The 10,257-nt window shown below is 44.7% G+C and overlaps 1 pseudogene; it reads right to left on the bottom strand.

Annotated features, from left to right (window-relative positions):
- Window positions 1-5,299: 5,299 nt before the first annotated feature.
- On the bottom strand, window positions 5,300-9,953 carry LOC147006290 (guanine nucleotide-binding protein G(s) subunit alpha pseudogene; annotated as a pseudogene).
- Between the last annotated feature and the right edge of the window lie 304 nt (window positions 9,954-10,257).

Raw genomic sequence — 10,257 nt, 5'->3', positions numbered from 1 at the left:
AGTTAATTAATTCTCAGACTAGCTCAAAACAACCAAGTGGTACAGCTTAAAGGTTAAGATGCAAGAACAGGGAAGATGCATAAGATGCTAAGAGAAAACTGGAAGGGCTGAGCTAACGTCGCAGAAACCACCTTGAAAGCAAACGATTGCTAGAGGTAAGACGACCTGTGGATGTGTGTTCGATGGGAAGATGCTCTAATTAGTTTAATTCTGTATACTCAACACAGCCTCAGAATGCATGAAGCAAAATTGTGCAGGTCAAAAGAAGCAAAATACCACATCTGAGGACGAGATTGTAATGTAATACTTTTAGCAGCTGATAAAATGAACAGATAAAGAGGCAAAGACACAGGCGGTCTGAACAGTATAATGAACAGAGTCGTCCCAGGCCTGTAGCAAGAAACAAGATTTGGAGAGCGATGCTACATGCCTCTGCTTTTCTGTCCTGAGATTTAGCTTTATGGTACCCACAGTCCTCCACACCACTGTGGAATCTGCGCACTGCGTTGAGTTTTTGTGTTTTCATATGACATACAGGTTTCTATCTTATTATCAAGTGAGCAGTTTCATGGTGTTGGGGGTCAGTATTGTCAACCTGAGACAATCCGTAATCCCCTGGGAGGAGTCTCCATGAGGGGTTGTCCAGATCAAGCTGGCCTCTAGGAGTGCCCGTGAGGGATTCTGTCTCCTGTTAGCCGAAGTGGGGAGAGCCGTTCCGCTGTGGACAGTGAGTACTAGACTTTATAAGTGCAGAGGGAGGGGTGCTGAGCACTAACAAGAATGTACACGTTCGTTTTCCTCTCTGTTCTCGACCGCTTCATGTTCGCCCCTACTTCCAGAAGGACGGTACAACCTGGAACTGTGCGCTAAATGAACGCCTTCTCTTTCCAAGTTGTTTCTGTCAGGCTACTTTATCAAAGCAACAGGAACAAAGCTAGAACCGGGGACACTCGGTGTATCCACACGGTAACGCGCACCTCCACCATCCATCCATCCGTAGAACTATTTCTAATCTTCCCAGAATGAAACTCTAAGCTTAAGGGAAAAAAAAAACAAAACACATAACACAGTTACTCATCTCTCTGCCCAGCCCCTCGCAGCCATTGTTCTAATCTGGGATTACGTTTGACTCAGTTTCTTCTTGCTAGCTATCGGGATTGCTTGTGTATACACGACAAGAGAAAGCAGGGCTGTGGGAGGAAAGGGGAGTCACAATTCGTGCCCATGGGGCTTGGCTGAGTCTCCTGCTCTGAAGCTCAGCAGCCCCACCAAGGATCTACCCAGCTCCTCATCATCACACGGGCGATCGTGCAAACTGCTCTCACATGCTGGATCCACAGTGTGTTTCCCCAGCCTGGCTGCTCCATGTCCCTAATGAGTCCTCTGTGAAGCTCCTGCGCCGTCATAGGCTGGCATGGAGCTCCGGATGTTAATCAACCCCTTAGACTTAAGTCATCACCCGGCAGGGCCCAGTCCTAGCCTATATTTATGTTTGCTTTGGTCTTAGTTTGAGGAGATTTCTGTAACATATACCAAAAAAATCGTTGTACACAGTCTGCTGGTAACACTTTAAAATTGTAGACTCCAGATCTGTTTTAGGTTTGCAGAAAAATGAAAGAAAAAAAAGTGGAGTCCCCCCCACGCCCCCTCACTCTCAGATACAGTTGCTGTTAATGTCTTGGGCTACAGGGACACATTGTATATATCACTGTTACCACAGTTTATCTTTGGTTCTGTGTATATTGTGGGCTTGTACAAATGTGTGCCAACGTGTGTCTGCCATTGCTGCATCTGTGAAGTGGTTTCATTGTCCTAAACTGCCTCCATGTGCCACTGTCCCACTTCCCTCTCCACCAAACACAAAGCAACAATCTTTGCCTTGTCTGCATGGTTTTGTCTTTTCCAGATTTTTGATAGCAACTACACAGCATGAGGCCTTGTCAGTCACTTAATATCACGAACCAAAGCTTCCACTGTGTCTTTTCATAACTTGATGGCATCTCCTGGGTCATGACCATCAGAAAACACATATTCCCAATGATCTTAGAGACCCCCAACCATAAATCTGGGTTTTTTTGCCACTTCATAACTGTAATCTTGCTACCAAGTGGTGTTGCGGTTCCTAAGACCATCGGAAATACGTGTTTTCTGGTGGTCATAACCCACAGGGTTGAGCACTGCTGCTCTAAAGAAATAAACTATCTAAGCTTGTAGCTGGTTGGAGAAGTTCCTCCCAACCTGCACCTTACGATCGTCTCACTGTCCCTTGTGATCTGATCCTCTGCCACCTCGCATGACTTACCTCACCCTCTAACAGCACTTTATTTTGTCTGATATTATCAGAGATGTGCTGGCTTTCTGTGGTTAGTGTCTACATGATGTATCTTTCTTATTACTGCAGTTTTGCCCTTTCTGTATGTGTCCTTAGGCATCCTTCTGTTGACAGAGATCACCCCAATCAATGGTGGCTCCTGCTTCCCTGGTATTAAGCCAGTCCTCTGTTTTGGGAACAGACCCAAACTCTTGGCTGGGATGCAGCATCACATACCTCCCTCTATGCTGTTTGCTATTGCTCTCTTCAGAGGATACTAGTCAAGCTAGATGAGTGAGGTAGCTCTCTACAGTGGGACAAATTCTAAACAGCCTGAATGTAACCGTCTGCTAATCAGCCCGACCACGGGGGGCGGGGTGGGGGTGGGGGTTCTTATCCAACACATGATAAAAGGCAAGTGCAGAAACCCAGACATTTTAGCCTTCTGTAGTAGGTCTGGTAGATTGTGTCTGGATCATGTATGGATGAGTATGCTCCTAGGGAGTAGATAAGGCTCTGCCACAACTATGACACATTTGACTTCTTCCTTCCCTTCCTACCCAATCCTTGGTAAACACCCTGCAAACCAAACAGCTCTGCAGTTACTTCTGTCCTCTTTACCTTGAACTCAGGATCCTCCCGCCTCAAGTCGCCTGAATATGTGAGCCACCACATCTGGTTTATTTTCGTGATGTTAATGGCATTTTAGGGGGCTTGAAGATGGCCACGTTTTCGTTTTGTACAAAATTGTAAACATTGTATTATTAATTAACTATAACCCTGGGGTACTCGTATATTAAGTGGGCTATTTCAAACATGTCCAGAAGAGACGAGGAACCCTTGCCTATTCGCTCTTACATAAACCTTAGCATGAATGGAATCAGGTAGTTCTAGAAAGGGTTTTTAAATGTGCGAAGCAACGTCCCAGGGAAGGTAGAATGCAGGATTGAATACCATTAAGAGGGAGGAAGTGATTGGATTGGTACAGAGACCTAAAGACAAGCACCAGATTGTGCCCACTTAGATTCTGTTAAGTTCTATTCCTGGCAAGAATGTAAATCATACAGCTTAGCTATTTAACCTGAGAGCAAAGAACACAACACAGTTATAAAGACTAAAACTTGTTACAGTTGATACAAGACATTAAAAATCCCCTTACCCGCCGGGCATGGTGGTGCACGCCTTCAATCCCAGCACTCGGGAGGCAGAGGCAGACAGATTTCTGAGTTCGAGGCCAGCCTGCTCTACAAAGTGAGTTCCAGGACAGCCAGGGCTATACAGAGAAACCCTGTCTCAACCCCCCCCCCCCAAAATCCCCTTACCCCAGGAGTATGCTAACACCACACACAACACTGAAGACTCCTGGAGACACCATGCAGCCTCCCGAGTAAAACTGACTCTGGATGGCTCAGCTCTAGAGAACCGGGATTGTTGCTTATTATCTGGGATCCTCTGGAGAAGCATCAACTTCTCAGAATTCTAAAGAGAAGAATGTAATATGATGATAATTAAAGTGTGCCAATCCAGTCATTTTCCACAGGGCGTAACCACTAATGTGTCCTTTGGAGAACAGCAAAGGCCAGGCACTCATCATTGTCAGTAAATCCTCAGAACTGATGGAAACACAATTTACTCTTTTTTTTTTTTTAAGGCCTTGTCTGTATGTGAAAATAACTCCATGGTTAAGAATCTTCTAGCTAACAGTAGGAGAATAAATCAAGACAGTTTTTCCCAAACATAAAGTTAAGATTAGAAGGTACATCTAGAGCCATGCCACCCTGAATTGGTCCAATCTCCACACTATCTCAGAAGCTAAGCAAGTTCAGACCTGGTCAGCACTTGGATGGGAGAAAGAAATTATCAGACAGGGAAGAGGAAAAAAATCAACCAAAGAGACGTTGACCACAGAATGGACAAGCCCCTGGGTGTGATCCCCAGTGCCTTCCCACACTGTGACCAGGATTGAACACCACTTAATATTTCTTCCCTTTTCATAATCATATGGGTTAGTAACACTAAAACTACTTTCTATGTATTCTTGGATCAAATAAATAACTAAATCAAGAGGGTTAGAAGACACATTTCTTGTTAGAGAAGGGAACTAACGAGACTGAAAGAAAAGTGAAAATAATTCGTGAGGTGTTCATTTTGAATTATAGACTATTTTAGCTCATGTAGTAAAGTGTAATTTTTTAATGACTAAATGGTATTTTATTTATTCACTCTGATAAGCATAAAAATGAGCATGGATTTATGTACCTAATTTTTTTGCTTACATTTAATTTTGTTTTTGAATTTTTTAATGCTGCACAACACAAATTTTATTTCATTTTGAATTTTGTTTCATTTATTGCACTTACTTCTTTATGACTATTTGTTGCTGCTTTTATTTTATTTATAGAAAGTGGGGCCGGGTGTGGTGGCACACGCCTTTAATCCCAGCACTCGGGAGGCAGAAGCAGGCAGATCTCTGAGTTCAAGGCCAGCCTGGTCTACAGAGTGAGTTCCAGGACAGCCAGGGCTACACAGAGAAACCCTGTCCCGTAAAACCAGAAAGAAAGAAAGAAAGAAAGAAAGAAAGAAAGAAAGAAAGAAAGAAAGAAAGAAAAAGAGAGAGAGGAGAGGAGAGGAGAGGAGAGGAGAGGAGAGGAGAGGAGAGGAGAGGAGAGGAGAGGAGAGGAGAGGAGAGGAGAGGAGAGGAGAGGAGAGGAGAGAAAAGAAAAGAAAAGAAAAGAAAAGAAAAGAAAAGAAAAGAAAAGAAAAGAAAAGAAAAGAAAAGAAAAGAAAAGAGAAAGTGGGAGGGCGGGAGGGCACTTTTGTGGCCTATTTCATTTTCTTCCATAGGCTGCCTTAAGTTTACTAAATTTGGAACATCTAAGCAAGCTGAAGGAAAAGCGGGCATTGGAATCACTGTGGGGGTGGAGAGAGAAAAGATTGTACTGTTAATCATGGTGGGTGATCAACTGGTTGTACCATTACATTTCACTCTTAATTAATTATGCTTAAGGCTGAACTAAATGTAGGTGTTCTCTTTTTAGAGCCACTTGCACTGGATGATGTCACGGCCATCTTTGACGATGCAGAGAACTTCTCAGTGTCCAGTGCGCAGGTAAGGTGCGGGGAACAGTAGTGGTGCCTTTCTCCATAGCAGTCCTGATTATGAGAAACTCATCCCGGATGAAGGAGCTAACCCTGGTCGCATGTAGGTCCTCTCGAGATTTGGGAGTTGCATCCTCAGGAGGAGTGTGGAGGCTGAACTCTGGAAAGTTGTCCTCAGTCTTTGCTTTCCTAGCGAGGACTTTCTCAGCAAGCAGAAAAGAATCACAGAGACAGAGTGTGGGTTCCTGAGATGCTCTTGAAGAGGTTCAGGGGCTCCTGCAGGCCATGGGGTGATCATTCTCCCTGATGACCATGTTGTAGCTGCTGCTGGCCACCACAAAGATGATGGGTATCACACCCCTGAAGCAGTGGATTCACATACGGCATTCACAGCAAGACCAACCACTTCAAATGCGTGTGCGTTGACTTTGCCCACCTGGAACTTGGTTTCCAAGATTCCAGAGATCAGGATGCTGCAGCAAAGCAGGTCCTGGTGGCTTGGCGCATAGTCGGCCTGCTTGATCACGTTGATCCTGTCCAGGAAGCACCAAGCTCAATCAGTTGGTTCTCAGAGGAGCTCACAGCAGGCACGCACTTACATCCTCATCCTCCCACAGAGCCTTGACATGAGGGGAAAAAGTCAACGTTCTGCCAGGTCACCATGCTCAGAATGTTGTCTACTCAGAGCTGGTTCAGGTTGGCCAACTCTGCAGTGGGTACCAGGTTGCCCATGACAAAGGTGTCAAAGGCCTCCTTCCGTTGATGTCCTGCACTTTGGTGGGACTTCTTGCCATCTTTGTTGAAACCCATTAACATGCTAGATCTTCCTCTGCTTCACAATTGTGCTCTGTCAGACTCTCCAGCAGCCAGCAGGAGGCAGTGTGTGGTGAGAAAGCCTCATTAGCCTTCTGCAGCTGCTTCTCCACTCCATCTTTTCATTGGCCTTTCACAGTCTTCTCCTTGCTAGCTGGTCCTCTCCAGCCCCTTGCTCCAATGAGAGCAGGAGCAGAGGGAGCTACAGCCGTGGCCTCTCTCATTGTGGAGGAGGTGAGGGGTCCCCAGTCAAGATCCTGGGACCACCCGCAACTTGAGGCCAGCCCCGATGTGCGTGAGGGTAGAGAAGGAGGCCCCATCATAGTGAATATCCCTCTTATGTACCTAATTTTTTATGATTTGCTTAGTGAATGAGAGAACTTTATCCAGCTGATGAAGCTGGCTCAAAGAGGCACAAACTGGTTGACACCACGAAGAGCAAGAAAACTAGGAAGATCTGGGAATTTCTAAATTTGTTTTTTTTCTTTTTCCAGGGGGTGGGAAGCTTTTGCTTCCATTTTCGTTATTTTTCTTTTTAACCTGTAGAAACTATTTGCATCTGTACTGTTTTTTTTTTTTTTGTTTTTTGTTTTTTGTTTTTTTAATCTACCTGTTAAAGTGCTAGAGTGCTCAGATCTAGGGTTCTTCATGAAAGAGACCATGGCTCCTTAAGAAACAGTTCATTCCAGAGCAGGCAACCGAACATGTGTGAGAAGAATCTAGAATATACTTTTGTTCACTGTAACAGATGAGGGCGTGACAGGAGGGCAGAGGAGGTGGCTTGAAAGGACAAACCCTGGCAAATTCAGGGTCAAGGTGAACATTGAAATAAATAAATTTAATACACTAATATTAATACACTCTACGCCATGAGTAAGGTGAGACTCCACGTCTCCTTATCTACATAAGCAGCCAGAGGGAAAGTTCTCTATAACCATGAAAGGCCAACCAGCCAAGGAAGAGGACATCATTGAGAATGTAAAACACTATTTCGTAACAATCATAACAATGGTGGGTTCAGACAAGAAATACTGATAAAGGCTGTCGTTGGCTGTCTTGGCTAGAGCTTCCATTGCTGTGAAGAGACATCATGACCAAGGCAGCTCTTATAATGACAACATTTAATTGGGGCTGGCTTACAGTTTCTGAGGTTCAGTCAGTTATCATCCAGGTGGGAAACAGGGCAGCATCCAAAGGCAAACTCAGCATTCTCAGGCAGCTGGAAGAAGAGTCTCAAAGCCCACCCACCCCCCAGTGACACTTCCTCTAACAAGGCCACACCTATTCCAACAAGGCCATACCTATACCTAATAGTGCCACTCTCTGGGCCAAGCATATTCAAACCACCACATTGGTCTTGAGAAGAATACTTGGACATAGGTTTAAACCAAAAGAAAGTGTATTAGCTGACTGGTGACTACACTGGGTGTTGAACCTTTCTCAGGGTGAGCTTTTGAGCACAAAAACCATGTCCTGGATTAACATACATCAGTCAACAGAACAAGGATTTCAGAAGAAAAAAAGATAAAACAAAGCAAGGTTAGTATGTTTAGAGATGTTCCATCACTGTGGAGATTTGATGGATTCGGCCTTTGGTTTTGTTTTGACACATGCTGCTGTCTCTGCTATGCTGAGACATGGTGCTTCCACCATGGAGTCAGTTGTGCTCAGGTCTTAGGACCCTGTTATAAAATTTGGTAGGTGAAAGTTTGAAGAGGGAAAGCATGTGGTGTCAAATACGTCCCAGCCAATACTGATTGATTACCCAGGGGCAAATAACTTAGTACTGCAGGAAATGACAGTCCCTGCCCTGCCTAGGTGATCAAAATTAACATCACCAGAAATTAAACAAATCAATGTTGCATGTCTCCTTAAAGCAATGTCCTACAATGAACACACTGCTCCTGTGATGTTATTGCCAAAAAAAAAAAAAAAAATCAATTTTGTTCGTAGAGCAGAGAATGCAATGCCAGCAGAAGGCATTGCACCAAGCATAACCCGTGTTTTTAAAAAAAAAAAAATGCCAGGGTTACAAGAAACAATGAATAAGCAGAGAAATCACTCTGGCTTAAAGACTCGAGTGATTTATCATCTGAATGCAGTCCATGCGCCTGTGTGGGGCATCTGTCAGGGAATTACTACAGCTGTAAATTAACTAATGAAATGAAAATATAAACTATGGGTTAGATGATAGCAATATATCAGTGTTAAATATCCTGTCTGTAATAGGGAGCAACTCCCTAATGTCTGCAACTGACTCTCAGGTGTTGTAGAAACAAGGACACACAAACGCACACATGTGCCGATAGCAATGATAAGTGTTTATGATATGCGTATAATAGTAAGTAAATAAATAGACAGTAGAGATGCAGTAGATAGATCTACACAGTAGAACAAAGAAGAAACTTACAAAAAGTTTAAGCAATTAGAAGGGGGGCTTGGTATATTCTTCTATAAGTTTGAAATTTATTATACAAGACCATTTTCATTACTATTACAAAATACCTGAGGCTAACATTATGGAGGAAAAGCCTGTTCGGGTTCACGGGGTAAAGCCTGGAGGACCCACCTTGTATGGCTTCTCTTGAAAGCTCAAGTGTGTGTGTGTGTGTGTGTGTACATATACGTGTATGTGTGCATGTGCGTGTGTGTGTGTGTGTGTGTGTGTTAGAGTTCACACATGTACCTCCTCTCTCCTTTTAAAGCCACTGGGCCTCAATCATGGCGTCATTCCCAGCCCTCTCACTTCATCCCAACCACTTCTGTGGTCTTACCTCTAAACACCACAGCAGATGAAGGTCTTGGCTTCTTAATGTCTTGCAGCAGGGATTACAAAGCAGGACTTTCAGCCTGGAAGTCATCCATATCACATGCAAACCACAGCATTTGTCAAGAGAAACGTTTTCCAAGATAACCTGCAAAAAGAGTGAGTCAGCCTCCACTGCTCAGAGCTGAGCAGATGTAAGAGCCCAGGGTGGGTCTTGGACACCCAAGAGCAGCAGTCCATGATTCCCAAACAGGGAACAAGCGCTAGGCCATTGTCCTCCTCCTTGGTCACTAGATACAAAGGATCAGAATGGCAAATAGTTCCCAGCACATAGGGTCAGCAGTCCATGAGAGAGAGGGCAATGGCCCCAAGTCACAGCACAGCCACCTTCACCCACTAATCCCGGTGGAGAACGATCTGTGTCGTCTGTTCCCTGACACTCAATTCCAGCATCTGCCTGCCTATGGTGCTGTGAGTCCAGGACTTGAAGAACCAAGAAAAACGGGAACCAGAACCAGAACTTCAGCATGCAGCCGCAGGTGACCCGGCATGTTCTCATGAAGAAAAGAAAATAGTCTCAAAGATTAAACATTGAGGTTTAAAACCACAGAGAGTTGAGAGGGAAGGGGACTGTCCTGAGAACATGGAGCAGGCTAGAAAGGACTTTAACCTAAAGAGGAGACTTCTTATCTTAGTAAGAGGAGTAGCGTTGATGTAAAAGCAGATGCAGCAAACGTATATAATCCCTCTAAGCACAGCTAGAGGTCATGGGAATTTACCTGCATGATGGCAGTACAAAATGGAACACGTGACCACACCACCACAGAGGAGGTCACATTCCTCTTGCAGTCAAGGCTCTGACAGCTGCCTTCTGACCATCACATCCAGAAACAGAAATGGGAATCCCTTGATAAGGGAGTTGTCATCATTGTCATCATTGTCTTTATTCCACCTGGTGGCCATCCCCAGCCTCAGGGGTCATTGACATCTGCTCTGCCCTGAGAGGCCCACCTGGCCCACACAACCGCAAGGTGGAAAAGAACATAATGTCTGAAACCGTCCCCCAAAGTATCTTTCCATGCCTGCTGTTGTCTTCTGAGCCAGTCCCAGCGCGTTCCAGAGCAAACGCAGTGGTCCAGGAGAAAGGGGTTTCACTCACAAACCCGCTCTCGGCACATTCCAGAGCAAGTTCTGCTTTGCACCAGGAGAGTCATTTGCAGGCTGCTTCTGGGCCTGATCACCTCTCACTGAGGCCTTTTAAAATCCA

The sequence above is a fragment of the Mus caroli genome, unplaced genomic scaffold, assembly GCF_978045245.1.
Source record: "Mus caroli unplaced genomic scaffold, Mus_caroli_1 scaffold_1, whole genome shotgun sequence".
NCBI lineage: Eukaryota > Metazoa > Chordata > Mammalia > Rodentia > Muridae > Mus > Mus caroli.
Note: the sequence above shows the minus strand (reverse complement) of the source record. Positions and strands in the feature narration are given on the sequence as shown.